The sequence below is a fragment of the Dipteris shenzhenensis genome, chromosome 29 (genome assembly GCF_047967505.1).
Source record: "Dipteris shenzhenensis isolate YYH24624 ecotype China chromosome 29, Dip_SZ_1.0, whole genome shotgun sequence".
NCBI lineage: Eukaryota > Viridiplantae > Streptophyta > Polypodiopsida > Gleicheniales > Dipteridaceae > Dipteris > Dipteris shenzhenensis.
The window spans coordinates 7,433,957-7,450,327 of NC_141624.1; the positions used below are offsets into that span (position 1 = coordinate 7,433,957).

Consider the following 16,371-nt stretch of genomic DNA (forward strand, 5'->3'; position numbering starts at 1 on the left):
ATCATCTTTTTTGTGAGAATTATCATAAAGTAGGCATAAAATTTACCAAAGGTAGAGCATAAATGCTTTTCCTCAAATCATTAAGTTGTTCTTGCAAGGCATCCATAGCCTTATCCTTGTCATGAAGCTTTCTTTGCAACTCAACAGTCTTCTTATGTATCACTTGGTCTAAATCACCAATTGTAAAAAACTTTTTGACACAAGTAGTCTTTTTAGTAAGTACAACCAATCTTGGACCAGAAATGTTATTATCCCCATTGTCATTTGGATTAGGATCCTACACAATAAAAAACTTGAAATATATCAAATTGATATTATATTTTATTTATTAATAATTTCTATTCATAAAACAAAGAGAACATGAAGTACCTCTAATGAAACAATACCATTGGTCTCTTTAGACAATACATAGTCAGATAGTGTTCCTCTTCCTTTCATCCCATATCCTTTGGAGGTATGAGCTCCTAAAAACACCTCTCAATATGAAGGAGACCTTTGAAGTTTAGAGATCTACATTTTTAAAATATTTGTCATACATGTGGATTTATCAAAGAGTACTACTATAAAAACATGAATTATGAAAAGAAAGAAAACTATTAAACTTACAAGTTCTTGTTTCATTCCAACATAACACTTTCGACCTAAATCTGTAACGTTTTCTTGGGCCTTTCTATTTCTCTTATTTCTTTCACTAGATCTCTGAAAAACAATGTCAAAATGTAGTTAAGTTAAATAGAATAAAGAAAGAACATATGATACTTGCAATAAAGTGTGTGTGTGTGTGTGTGTGTGTGTATCATCTCCATCCCATAAGCAAACACTATAAGCCTAGCATCAACTCATAACAAACAACACATTAATAAAAACTCAACAAAATCAATGTTAAAGTAAACAAGTTTTTAATAGAATACTTAAAAAATTCACATACAACCTGTTTATTCACTTTGAATGCTTTTGAGATCCTAGTTTTCCAGCATTTGTCATTGATATTACATTCATATCAAGCCTGCAAATACAATAAAATATACACAAAAGTATTCATCAATATAAAAGAAATTTTAAATACTAAACATTTAAAAGTGAGACCATCAAAAGATATCAAGAAAAAGTCAAGCCTTACATCAACATATCTTCTCATTGCCTCCTTTTGAATGATCGGTACAACTTTAATTGATCGCAATGAGAGATCCATATGCCTACGAACGGCTTGAGTTATTGTCTCCGCATATAAATCTTTGTGTATTCCACAAGGAACTTGTTCCTCATTTACATCCACCTTGTCCTATCTCAATAAATTTTACTTTCTTGGCCTCTGTAGATGCCCTTCTAATGAATATTGCTGCTTTATGCCATGCTCTTGTAGGAAACTTGCAAACTCATTTGAGAGGTACTCTCCCCCTCCATGTTACTTTTGTTGTATATTAATGTATACCTCCTGTATTTTTAATATTTAAGGCTTAATACATTTTTTACCACCTCTTATAAAATTAAGATTTAAAGAAACAAAGCATTTCAAAAGCACTCAAAAGGATGATATTGTTCTTATAGAGCTACCCACAAGATTGTTCTTATAGAGTTAGCCACAAGTTTGTTCTTATACAGCTGACCACAAGAATAACCGATACAATTTTGGTACGTGACACATCCATTTTCATGTGTCATCACTCTTACATATGGACAATCAACAACTTTATACACCACCCATTTACTAATTAGTCATAACACTATAAAATATTCACATACTTATGTGATTTTGGATATTTACAGTCAGCATAAGAAAAAAATTTTGTATCTCAATTTGATAAGACCCAACCTCTTAACTGAGAGATTATGGATTAAAGTCACCACTTGGTGTGGAATGGGCTCGCTATGCAACTCTGCTTGGGTCCAATGGATTTTTATCCAATCAACATGAGCATCATTTTTTACCATGTCGTGTGTGTGTGCATGCAAGCATGCACCATATATATGTATGTATACATGGATGCATGCATGCATGTATGCACATCTATACATACATGCTATTTATATTCATACATACATATGTTTGCATGCATTCGTGTTTGTGGGCGCATACACAAAGATATGTACGAGGCCACATCCACACATTCACAGACAAATGTATCATAGTTATAACACCAATGAAATATGAAGAATATACTTACATCTAGTTAAGATATATAAATATAAATACTATAAATGCTACACAAATTGAAAAATTTAACTTTGATGGGCTCCATGTATACAAAAGTCCTTAGTAGATGCTAGGAAAATTGGATATCACAATCAAGACAACTTTGATGGGCTACATATAAGCTATGCAAAGTGATCAATATAGACACATCGATGACATTCCAATCAATACACAAACTATATATATATGCTCCGGGTAAAAAATAAGAGTATATCCTCATGAAAAGTATACCTGAATAGGCTTATTTTTCTCTCCTTTACAAGATATATATTTAGGGTTGGTAGATTGGTGACACTCAAGAAAAATATAACGTAACTTCATTGGCAAATCTATTACTAAAACTAAAAAAGATGGTAAATTATAAATTTTCACTTGTTATTAACATGCAAGCATACAAAATTTCACCCATCTCAACAATGCTTTTTATGCTTTAAACATGTTATTTACATCTAATTTATTGAATTGGCTTGGCATCTCATTAGATGTTGAGCATTTTATTTGATATATTAAGATTTGTACACCCCATAAAAACCTTTCAAGCTTTTCAGAGAAAACTTTCTACATCTACAATAACCTATCAATATCCAAATAACTAACATATTAACCTACATTGAAAGATAGTCAGTTTTAAGACATTCAACCTGATAACCACTACTTCCTAGTCATTGTGATATTAATGAGTTCAATGATATTATATATAAGTAACTAGTGGTTCACTCTTCGAAAAGGTATGTTACCCATTGAAGAGCAATAACATACTTTCCACATGCTTGGAAAGATCATCTAAAAATCCCTCATCAGACACAACAAGCCATGTGACAAAGTGTGTGACATGCACATAAGATGGAATTGCTTGGTCAAAGTGAATTCTAAAATTGCATCAAACATTACTAACAAAAATTGAATATCCAAGGTTAATGATGCAAACAATGCAACCACAATGTTTCTGCAAACCATTCAATTATCAACCAACTACATGTATAACGTGCAGAATCTGAGCATGATTAGAGATTTTGTAAGGTAAAGTTTCTACTCTAACAAAGACAAGGCTAATGCATTAACTTTGCTATAGCAAAAAGCATGTTTTTAATATATCCTCCAAAAACTAGGAGAGAACCACATACAATCACCTTCGATAACATGTTATAAAAACCCTTCCAAAAAGCTATAAGCCTTGGAGATAATCTCAAACATTGATCCCATGACCCTTTTCTAAATAGCATAGGGCTGCATCAAACCATATGTCTTTCCCTGTACCCATAGCTTACGTGTAACCTATCTCTTCAAGAAAGAAAAGACCTATTTCAAGGACAAATTGATGTAATGGGGTGTACCTTGAGGTACAAGGTTTGTGTGTCACCACATGGTGGTTAGTGTGACCAGGTTTGGTTGTAGAAGATTCTAGTAGGTGTGATTGAGAGAATCATGGACCTGATTGAGAGATACTGGGAGAAATTTATGAATCTAGATGCTCTACTAAGCTCACATATGATGTCATACATGGAGTGTAACCAATGCCTATATATTGCCATCTCTCATATGAATAGATATGCTTTTTCTTCATCTTGTGTCCACACCATGTTTCCATTGATACTCCAACATGTGGTATCAGAGCCATGGAAGCCACCATAGCCCGGGAATCCTAGCTAGGTCATGCTACCAGGTGGCATCATCCCTACCAAACTCACCTTCTTCCTCATCTTCTTCTTCTTCCCCGATTCGAGAAGCTTCATACACACACTCATCGCGATATTTCTCCAAGCCCTTCTAACCAAAGATAGCTCTCATATAAGCGACCTTTGAGCTCAAAGCACTCTCCAACATTTTGCCCCTTCTGACCGCCATTCTGACTTCTCTACCTACGACCTCTTCACAAAATTCTTCATCTATGGAACACATGTCGACATTTGCTTCTGCTTTACTATTCGAGGCGCATTTGATGAATTTTTTGCCAAATTTGTTGTTCTTCTCTCTGTCAACCTATGCATCTATTCCACTTTTCTTTGCTACTAGATCTTGCCCACAAATCAGGCTTTCATTTGCGCTAGAAATACTTCTCGAAGCTGCTTGCTGCTAGTTGAATTTCATCCTCTAGATTCAGTCTGTGTCTGTAAGTCTTTCCTTCATATCTTTGGACTTTAATAGTTGACCAATCAACATACAATTGAGGCTTTTACTTCTGAAGATTAGTTTATTGTATTTTGATTGTGTTTGTTCATTTTCATTAAGCCATAAGTCTTGGAAAGTTGAATGATTGACTGATCTTTCAATTTGGTATATTTTCAAAGTGTATGTATGCAAAGAAATAGTCATCATCTGAGAGGATTTTTGTGTTAAGAAGTACTAATTATACAAGAGTAGACCCTGTCCTTGCAATGACAAGTGGTAAGACCCTCATCTACATGAATATTTTCCTTGAGTTACAACATGAACAAATGTACAAGAAGATTAGACATTCCAAGGAAATTATGAAGAATCACAAGAAGAAAGATTGCTTGATGATCTAATTGATGAAATTCAAGAAGGAAAAGTGAAGGGCTACACCAAGAACCTCTCCAATGACAATGTACCTCACACTATGGTAGCTTGGAAGAGGAGGAAAAGGACAAGATATTTCATCAAGGGGAGATTGTTCCCCATATCAAAAATTTAGGTTCAGCAAACTAGGATACTCTGTCCTTGCTAAATGCATAAAATGAATGAAATAAAGTTGTTTGTGTGTGTGTGTCAATAATGATTCTCTACCATGAATAATCCATCCTTAAACGATTGTTAGTCCTTTGTTTAAGTTTTACCTTGTTGGACTCATGGGTTTTTCCGTACATAGTCATTGTCCAATCCTCCAGTTGTAAACCAAGAGTCCTAGGAGTGAGTCACAGGTTGGGGCCATGTGTGTTGCCACATGATGGTGAGCAAGCAATGGAGCATCCCATGTAATACTGTTGAGGAATGAGGTCATCAATTTGTGGGAGAGAATGAAGGACAAATTGATGTAATGGGATGTACCTAGGGATACAAGGTTTGTGTGTCACCACATGGTGCTTAGTGTGACCAGGTCTGGTTGTAGGAGGTTCTAGTAGGTGTGATTGAGAATCATGGACCTGATTGAGAGATACTGGGAGAAATTTGTGGATCTAGATGCTCTACTAAGCTCACATATGATGTCATACATGGAGTATAACCAGTGCCTATATATTGGCCATCTCTCATATGGATAGATATGCTTTTTGTTCATCTTCTTGTGTCCACACCATGTTTCCATTGATGCTCCAACACTATTTCCATAAGAAATCTCGACCTTTTTCAACCATAGGCATGTTTCCTACATGAAACCAAGTACAACATATCAACCAAAGAGCCATACTGCCAGAAAGAATTTCATTCTTACTTTGCATCAACAAATGAGATCTATTCCAAAAAAGAGCAAGACTAAGAGACAAAGCTAGACTGCCACTTGAACAACACATTGCCTGAGCAACAAGTAAGCAAAGAATAAACAAAAAATAGAGCTGCTACATGGGCACAGCACATAGGTTGTTTGGAGTGTACATTAATATGTACAAACTTAAGGCGTGACCAACAAGAGCTGTACAGAGCAATCCAAGACAGATTTGGAGCAATTCATGGAAATATACCATGTTGTGCTATGATGACACATGACAGGCTCTAGAGGCTGTTGAGTAATTGCTGGAGCATGACAAGGTTTTGAAACATAGGAATTTGGAGCAGGGACAGGTGGTACAGGCTTGGAATGAGCCTACAAAAGGACATGGAGTAGGCTGGTACCTAGATCAACGATAGAAATGGACAAAAATTGGAACAAAAATGATGTAGATCTGGTTGAGGAGTTCTACATCTGAACAGGGTTGAACAGGTTCAACAGGCTGGTTGCCTCCATCGATCGGATGTTTGGTTGGCTGGGAAGGCAAGGCAAGCCTTAAAAAAAGGGAGGGAGTGGTCAACGAAGGCCTAAAACTGCCACATGGGTAACACATGAGCTGTCACGTGGGCAGCATAAGGAAACATACTTGGAGGTTTGGGACCTGTATGAAGGGAAGAAGTTGTCCAGGATAGCCACGTGGCTCCCAGCAACTGAAAGTACCAGATCTACTCAAGAAAATAGCATGGGATAGTGCGGGACAAATCACGCTGACATCAGCATCTGTAGGGAGGTGTGCGACTGTCTTCTGGTGACTACACGAAACTAAGACACAGGTCCTTCGGGATGGAAACGACCAGGACAGAAGCGAGATGAGCAGAGGGTGTAGGCGCTTGCATTATGTGACCATGGAGGAGGTCATGGGCCTGGAAATAGGCACCTGGTTGGCCGAACATATGGAGAGGCTTGTGCCCTTAAACACTTCTTCTGAGGTACGAGGGTGAATCTCAGCATCTCTCTCTCTCTCTCTCTCTCTCTCTCTCTCACACACACACACACACATTCTCTCTCTCTCTCTCTCTTTTTAAAAACAAACCACATACAAAAAATTGCCTTGGCCGATGCTGAGAACACCCCTTGAGGGATGATCTAATGCAACCATGCATAGAAAGTCCAGAAGCAATGCAATTGTGTGTCTTTCAAGACTTGACGGATGAATTTAGACAATTTTACTTATCCAAAGAGCAAGATACTATACTAAACATGCAAATCCACTTCCGAAGCATCCGGCTCCAGGTAACGATAACTGTGAATAAGGAAAAACATAGCCATCTTTGCGCTACATTCAAAGAATATAGACCGTTTTCTAAAGTGGGTCTTGCTACCTCGTATTCAACTTGAGTTGGAAGGCGTTGCTCGAGTTGCAGGTGGGATCGAACTTGGAGCTGTCAGCAGAAGGCACTCAGTGGGCATGAATGGTGGTTTTCCCACATATCTTTGACCGTATGTGCTCTTTCAATGCTCTTCATGTAGAGATGGAGAATCCTTGTAGACAGTAGGAGCAAAACATCAAATGTCCCGTGATGTTTCTAACGCAACAAAAACTTCTAACGACTCTGAAGGAGGACAACCATCATGTTCCCTCATTGTCGCAGAGCAGCTGTTTGAAATGCGAATGATAGCAGCCATCCAAAGGAAATAAACTGGCATTGTTTATAGATTTCAAACAATGGATGTCCACAGTAGATCCCGGCAGAAGATCTACATCAAAGTAGTAAACAAGATTCGGAAAAAGAGACGAATCAGACCTTAGAAGCGTCATCCATCTTTGTTACATCGTTTCATGTATTATTTTGATCCGAGCATCGCCTCGGCCCTATCAGATAGAAGCTGCCTTGCATAGCTTTTGTTTGAATGAAATCAAAGGGCCCGTACAGGAAAACGGACCTCCAAGCAAAGCCCACAAATAGTTGACACAAATCGTAGGCAAACGGACCTCCAAGCAAAGCCAATCGTCGACACAAATCACAGGCAAACAGACCTCCAAGCAAATCCCCTGGGACTCACAGAATTGGTGAAGCGCACGGTGGTTGAAGCGGTCCAATGTCCCACATGATCCTGTCCTCGGGTGTATTGAAGAAGTAATGCAGGGCTACCGTTAGTTCCACAACTCCCAGGCTAGATCCGAGATGACCTCCCGACTTGGACACCATGAAGATAACGTCCGTGCTGCGGAGTTCGTCAGCGAATTGCTTCAACCCCTGCAAAATGCGCGAAGTATCAAGAACAATTCTCAAGAAAGGAAACGTGGAAGAATAGAGTAACGACATCTAAAACCTGTTTTTCTGCGAAATATAATATTCTCCCTTCTCGAGAGGCATTGCAGGTGGCTGGTCCGATCTGGGTAAGCTTAATCCTGATGAGATGGAAAGGAGATGGGCACGATCAGCTCAGCACGGTGGGCTGGAGCGGGTGAAGCACACGGGCTGGTGAGAGATTGTGAGAGAATCTGACATGGGCGGGAAAGGAGAGTAGAATGGAGCTTGAGGGTCCAAGAACTCAAGATATTTCTCTGCATTCAAGCATCATGTGAACTTGCCTTATCAGAGGACCTCCTTCACCCAATTCAATGGAGGTGGTGTTTTGGCCTCACACACTCGAAGACATGAGATTCTTAGATGGGAGGTTGGCCTCCAACATTAGTCAGCAGCCCTATAGAGGGTAGAGCACGAGTGGCCTATAGATGCGTGGATTTAGGATCACCTTGCTGCTGCAACAATAGGCTTATCAACACATTCTTTTGGATCAAATACTAGAGTATGCCTGTTATGCACACGAGTCAGTTTGCACTCAGTTGGGAGGAAGAGTCAATAAACACTTGGTGTTTACTCCTGGCCGAAGACATGGTAGAGAAAGTGTTTCTTAACTTATTGTCTCTCATGAGGTTTTATAGTTGTGAGGTGAATGGGGATTGTCTCGGTATATAGGAACTTTAGAAATACCATCTACATCAATGTTAACCAACACAATCAAGTTATGTTGCAAACCAATAATCAGTACTTGGTGGTCAGCGGTCCTGGCAATGAAGTCTCCAAGAAGGAGAACTTTCTTGCAACTGAGAAGTCCATGATATCTAGTTATAAGGCAACATTTGGAGATTCCTCTTTCTCCTCTCGTAGCTCCCTAGCAAAGTATGAGGTCTCTATGTGGAAAGTAGCAGCCTACAAGGAAGGTATCTCACTATGCTGTGCTCCTAATCCGAATCCAAACTAATTTGGTGCAAGGGTCGCTCCACTCCTCTCACTGATCATCCCAGTGAGAGATGATTGTTGGTATATAACTACTACACCCAATTTTTGTACCCCTCCTATCTCTATGTTCCTGCAAGCTGGTGGTAGTGGGTGCTCAGGACTCTAACGGGTCTCTTTGTAGAATACCATGTCTTGTTATGACTCCAAACAGTTCCATAAGGTTCCATTATAGATTCAATAGTAAGACTCCCTTATAAATACAAACAATAAGATTCCATTACAATAGTACACATTAGGGTCTCAAGCTTGTGAGTCTCATTGACCATGCCTCCCTAGTGGGGGTGTCCATGAGCCCTTGTATGTACCACTACTCCCTTTCCCGCCCTATGCTTGACATCCCACTACTGTAGAATAACTTTCTCTCCTCTACCCCCAGATAATCAAGATCCTCATCCATGTGAACCTGTGGGTGATCTTTGAAAGATGCATGCTTGCACAATGTCAGGTGCCACTAAAATATATCACTAGAGTCTACTCTCTTGTGAGATCCTGTCTAACATGCTAGGCCTCCTCAACGCCATACCCCTAGGGTGGAGGTCACAAAGTTGGTAGCATCTAAAACAACAAAGCTAGTGCATGGAACTGATGTTGAGATCCTTAGTGGCTCTCTATTGCTACTCAAGTAGTGTCTGAATTGCCTTTGTGGCTCACGTTTCACAACATCCACCCACTTGGAGGTACCTCAATAGCCATCAACATCATGGAAATCCTCACCTCTATTGTAGGGCTACTCCTTCGGGCTACTTCTAGTAGGTCTTCTACCTCCTTTGGGAAATCAATGGCCTCTACCTAGGCCATGAGAAAATTGTGCCTGAGAGTATCTATCTCTCTCTACTACTCCACCTCTCTAACTCGCATGTGTTGCATCTCCATGAGGAGGTATTGCACTATATCTAAAAGAGACCATGGGTTGCTATGGAGGGTAATCATGTCGTATGGAGGTGGAGGGCAAAGTGTGATCTGGACAGAAACCAACCATAGTCTTGTACGACATGGGAGGGGTGGATGGGACTCAAGGAGACAAAGTCTGAGTGGGAGACGTGACAAAAGAGGGGGGAAAGAGGAAAAAGTCAAAGACTAGGAGGAGCTAGGATAGACCATCTTAAGGGCCTTGCAACCAAGTGAGCGTGGGTGAGCTGAGGTGGATCGATCATGGTATATAGTTGCACTGCCCAACTTGCATGTAAACCATGTATTGAATTGGTCATTCATACTAGCAATATCCATACTATTTTGTCCTTCTCTTTTTGGTCTTTCAAATTCTCTTTCCCCTTGTATTTTACCGCATCTCAAGCCATGTGGGAGAGTCTAAATTAAAGGATAAAGTGGAAGGAGTATGTCCAGTTATCATGTTCCTACGCTCTCAGCTCACCATAATGCAAAATCAAAGGGGGGGTAGTATGAGAAAGAAAGAAAGAAAGTTAATTAACGTCTACAAAAGACCGAAGGGTCTATGAGACTCGACAAAAACCAAATATGACAAAAGCTGAGGGGTGGGGCCACCCATACCCAAAGTTGGTGTCTGTGACGAGAAAAAATAAATGCATCGTGATGTCACTCTAGGAGAGAGAGAAAGAAGAGGAAGCCCCTAGTGATCTACCAATTGCTTAGCTATACATCCAAGCGACTAGACCTATGTATGATGTCTGTGGGACAAACTCCACTCGAAAATTGAGGAGTGCTCAAAGAGTACAGGGGGTTGAACACCAACTGGAGGTATCATTGTTGATGATTCTTACATATTTTTTGTTCATATAATAGGATGCACATGTAAATATTGGCCTACCTTGGGACATATATGATCCACTTAGATGAAACCTATGCCTCCAACGCATTTACCTCAGTCCAAAAAAGGTTTCATTTTAAGGTAACTAGACATATATTCTAGGGTTCAATAGCAGAAAAGATGGAGATGGGATATTCAATGTAAAGAAAAATGGCATTGAATGTGCTTGTTAGTAAGCTTATAATAAACATCTATTACAAACTAGTGGTAATAGGTTAGAGACTAGCCTAAAAGAAAGAATCATAGGAGGCATGCCCATGTATCTAGGTGACTTACCAAGAAACCAAAATGAAATACTTGCTCCTATGCTAGCTATCAATAGTAGAAAAGGTTGGGACATCCGCATCAATATTTGCATGTGGATGCTATGTAAGTGAAGGAAAAATGTGCAATAGACTTCCGCATCCATATATCCCACCGTCGTCAGCACCAAACTTTGCAAGGGTCTTAAATTATTTTTTAAAAAAGTCCTTGCAAGGTGCAATGTGCATCCGATGCTCTTTGTGCCATCGGGGGCAAGAATGCACATATTTACATGTGGATGCTATGTATGTGAAGGAAAAAATGCACAACAGACATCCGCGTCTGTATATCCCACCGTTAGATCAGCACCAAACTTTGCAAGGGTCTTAAAACAATTGGTTTTATTATCCTTGCAAAGTATCAGGTGGATCGAATGCCGTATCCGCCACTGAGGAACAAGAATGCACATATTCGCACGTGGATGCTATGTGATATGAAGGAAAAATGCGCAATGGACACCAACATCCGTATATCCCACCGTCGGGGATCAGCACCAAAATTTTCAAGGATCTTAAAACAAGTTGCTTTAATGTCCTTGCAAAGTGTAAGGTGCATCGGATGCCGGATGTGACATCGGGGAGCAAGAATGCCCATATTTGGATGTGGATGCTATGTATGTGAAGGAAGAATGCACAATGGACATCCGCATCCGTATATCCCACCATCAAATCAACATCAAAATTTTCAAGGGTCTCACAAATTTGGTTTTAATGTCCTTACAAAGTTTTAGGTATATCGGATGCTGTATGTGCCATCAGGGAGCAAGAAACACATATTCGCACGTGGATGCTACGTGATACGACACAACAATGTGCAACGGACACCAACATCTGTATGTCCCCCCATCCAATCAGCACCAAAACTTTGCAAGGGTATTAAAAAAATTAGTTTTAATTTTCTTGCAAAGTGTAAGGTGCATTGGATGCTGGATGTGATACCGGGGAACAAGAAAGCTCATATCCGCATGTGGAGGCTATGTATATGAAGGAAACATGTGCAACAGACATCGACATCCGTATACCACACCGTCAAATTGGAACCAAACTTTTCAAGGGTCTTAAAACAAGTTCCTTGCAAAGTGTAAGGTGCATCGGATGCCGGATGTGACACCGGGGAACAAGAATGCCCATATTTGCATGTGGATGCTGCGTATGTGAAGGAAAAATTCGCAATGGACATCTGCATCCGTATATCCCACCGTTGGATCAGCACCAAACTTTGCAAGGGTCTTAGAAAATTTGGTTTTAATGTCCTTCCAAAGTATCAGGTGGATCGGATGCCGTTTGTCCACTGGGGGCAAGAATGCACATATTTGCACGTGGATGCTACAGGATATGAAGGAAAAATGTGCAACGGACATTGGCATCTGTATATTCGACCATTGGGTTAGCACTAAGCTTTGCAAGGGCCTTAAAAAATTTTTCTTACTGGCCTTGCAAAGTGCAAGGTGCATCGGATGCCGGATGTGCCACCGGGGAACAAGAATGCTCATATTCACATGTGGATGCTATGTATATGAAGGAAACAAGTGCAACAGACACCGAGATCCGTATACCACACCATTGGATCAGCACCAAACTTTGCAAGGGTCTTAAAACAAGTTTTTTTAATGTCCTTGCAAAGTGTAAGGTGCATTGGATGCAGGATGTGACACCGTGGAATTCGAATGCCCATATTTGCATGTGGATGCTATGTATGTGAAGGAAAAATGCACAATGGACATTCACGTCTGTATATCCCACCGTTAGATCAGCTCCAAAATTTGCAAGGGTCTTTTAATTATTTTTCTTAATTACCTTGCAAAGTGTAAGGTGCATCGGATGCCGGATATGCCACCAGGGAACAAGAATGCTTATATTCGCATGTGGATGATATGTATATGAAGGAAACAAGCGCAATAGACACTGACATCCTTGTACCACACCGTCGGATCAGCACCAAACTTTTCAAGGGTCTTAAAAATGATTTTCAATGACCATGCATGATGCATGGTGCGAAACTAGGAAATATCCAATGAAAATGACATCGAATGGCCATGATTCTTTGCATAGGACTAGAAATCACTTGGTTTGAGGCTTTTGAAAAATATCATGCACATCTAATACCATATGCATGACTAGAAGTACAACGATGTATGTTTTAAAGGGTGCAAGGTGTGTAAAAAAGGAGATATGATAAAAAAAGTCAACTTGCACCCTAAAACAGGGCCTCCCAGGCTACAAGATTTTGTAATCCAATACAAGTCATCATTTATTAAACCTAGTAAGAAACTAGCAGTGAGAGAAGTACTAAAAGTTTTAGGAAATGCAAAAACAAAGGAAAACTTTGTTTTTGTCATCAGTATAGGTGCCGGTATATACCGATGCCTATACCGACTCAGATAAACTTTCAAAAAGCAAACCCAAATGCCTCTTTTTTTGCCACACCTCTCTTGTTTGAGATCTTGCCAACTTTTTTCCTCTTTCTCATGACCTTTCCACCATCTCCCTACCCTCCTTGGGGGGTCAGTCTCATCATATGCAACCCTATCACGTGAGTTCAACAGAAGGATATTTTGAATATCTAAAATTTATAGGAATTAATATACATAAGGGAGTGATTAAAATGATTTTGGAAAAAAATTACAAATTTGTATAGAAAAAGGGTACATTTTAAAAATGGAAATGTTACAGATAAGGGATTTTACAAATAGTCCCTAAATGCATGTGATATAGAGGGTTTACACATAGTGACCCCCTCGAGCTACCCTCCCTTGCCATCCCTACACCACCCACACCACTATTGCCCCACTCCCCTCCACTCCAAGCTTGAAGAAGAAGATTTCTATTTTGGGAAAACTAAAGAAGTGGAAGATATTTTGAGTGGTTTGTCTTCAAATGTCTTCTTCTAGGTAACCTTCCCAACGCTTTCATCTGCATTAGAATAATCTTTGGAATCTGCATTGTGTGTTTACATGACGTTTCTTTTATCTTTGTGGTTGCACAAAAGGCAAATATGAGATTTTTCTATGGCCCAGGGGAGATGATGCCAAAATTTTCTAATTACTTGCTTGCTTGATACAATTGCATCTTGTTGCTTGACTTTGTTGCTTTTTTGGTATCTTGTTGTCTTGTTTCTGTTCTTTCATTTCTCTTGTTTGTTTTTATTCTTTGTTGCTTGACATTGTTGCTTTTTACTCATTGCTTGATTTGTAGCATAATTTTTAGCACTCATGCACAATGCATGGTAATAACTTTGAAAATACACATGCCCAACCATGAAATTGATGCCTGATCCCCATCAAAATTTGAAAGCACAAGGGTTTTTATCTTGTTGAAGCTATGCAAAGTATGTTGAGATATTGAGCTCCACTCGTGATATGCCAGGGTGACCGTTGTGCATTTATGTCACTGACTTGTGAGCTGCAAATGCGGTTGGTACACCGCCCATGAATAATAGCTGGATGACAGCTATCTTTATGTACTCTAGTTAGTGGCTTAGTTAGTATGCCAGCTTAGTTAGCTAAGTTTGGTTTCAGACCCACATATAGGGTTCACCTATTCTTTTGTACTAAGTGAGTTCTTTTGTCTTTCACAACTAAGAAGAAGAAAAATGTTTTCAGCCTCCACCTTTGTGTATATTCCCCCATTGTGTATGTGAGAAAGCTGCAAGTGAGACTCCTTCCTTCTCTCCCATTCTCTTTACATGGTATCAGAGCTCGGTTTATGGTAAGGAGCTCAAGAAAGCAAACCAAGTTCACGGTGTCCTAGTAAGAGGATCAGTGTTGCTTTCCTTTTTCTTGAGTTTGGGAGTAAATCTCTGCAGGTAGCACAGCCGGAAAGTGCAAGAGTGCACTGTCTCAGATTGGGACGCCCTTCGCGGTGTGGCGAAAGGGTAGTATTTTTTTATTCGAGGCCATTTCGGGCCCATTTTAGCAGCGGAAGTTCTCCGTAGGCACTCACGAAAGTGCCCTATTTTTGTTGTGTGACCACTGTTCTACAGATCGGTGAAAAGTTATCACAGAAATTACATCGTATGCCTGTGCGCAGAGATATTGCTCAGATATTGGGAGTGATAGAATCATTCTTATTGCCTGTTGATGCATAATCATCACTAGGAAGTGACTGCGTGGTCAAATACCACTCTCATCAGTTTTACAGATTTGCCCTTGTGAGGCAGAACTTGTGTTTTTTTGGTAGTGACAGAATATTTTGCAGTGTTCTGTAATGGCGTCTGATGCTCTTTCACAGATTGTCACTGAAAAGCTTGACAAGAACAACTTCCAAGCATGGAAGTTTAGAATGACAAATTTCCTTAAGGGAAAAGGCTATTGGGAGTTCATTACTGGAGCTGAACAAGAACCAGTTATTCCTAATGTTCCCAATCAATAGGAGTTGCAGGCATTTAAAGGCTAGCATGAGAGAGCCAGAAAAGTTATGTACTAGCTGTCTATCAGTATTTCAGATTCTATGATTGTGCATATTCAGGATGATGCAAGCACGCTGAAGGAGGCGTGGGATACTTTGACAAAAGTGTATAGCACAAATATGCAAGCTAGGAAAATGCAACTCAAGCAGGAGTTGCATAATGTGCAGAGAGAAAATATGAGCATCAATGACTACCACATGAAGGTGAAGAAGATTGCAGATGCACTTGCTTCTATTGGGTCGCCAGTGGAAGATGATGATTTAGTTTCTGTGACCTTGAATGGTCTAGAAAAGGATTATGCACAATTCCCGACATCCATTTCCGTCAGTGAGAATTTTCCTGATTTTGAGGAGTGGATTGCTCTTCTAATTTTTGAAGAGTAGAGAAATGGTGGTGCATCTTCTTTAGGAGGAACTTCAAAAGAAGCTGTCTTCTACTCAAATTCTAGAAGAGGTAGAGGCAAAGGTAGAGTAGGCCGATTTGGAGGCCGTGGTAGAAATTAGAGTATGCAGCAAATTCGAAAAAACCAGTCCTATGGAGGAGGGCGTGGTAACTTTAGAGGCAGGGAGAGCCAAAGAGGTTGTGGTTGGATGGCAGAGGGGCCAAAATGAAAACAACAACGTTGAATGCTACTAATGTGGTAAAATGGGTCATATGGTTAAAGACTGCTATAAAAAGCAGAATGACATCATGACTGGAAAATTACAGCAAGGCAATTATGCATCCTCTAGTAGACAGGGTGATGACAGAAGTGAGAATCTGTTTATGGTGCAGCACATGACCAATTCTGTGTGACAAGTGCAGAAGAAAGCAATGATTTGTGGTATGTTGACTCAAGTGCATCAAACCAGATGACAGGTCATGCAGAATGGATGCAGGATGCAAGGAAAATGGAAAGACCAGGATTTGTGGAGACTGGTGATGATACTGCACATCCTATTGTGCAGATTGGTAAAATTCCTTTGTCTATACAAGATGGAAAAAAGAAATA

At 39.9% G+C, this 16,371-nt stretch overlaps 1 long non-coding RNA gene across 1 annotated transcript; it reads right to left on the minus strand.

The window, feature by feature from the left end:
- Positions 1 to 7,381: 7,381 nt before the first annotated feature.
- LOC147882374 (uncharacterized) lies at positions 7,382 to 8,357 on the minus strand. Its single transcript, XR_015543892.1, has 3 exons — positions 7,911 to 8,357; positions 7,641 to 7,834; positions 7,382 to 7,449 (listed from the first exon to the last, which is right to left on the minus strand). It is a non-coding gene; the product is annotated as an uncharacterized LOC147882374 (long non-coding RNA).
- Positions 8,358 to 16,371: the final 8,014 nt, after the last annotated feature.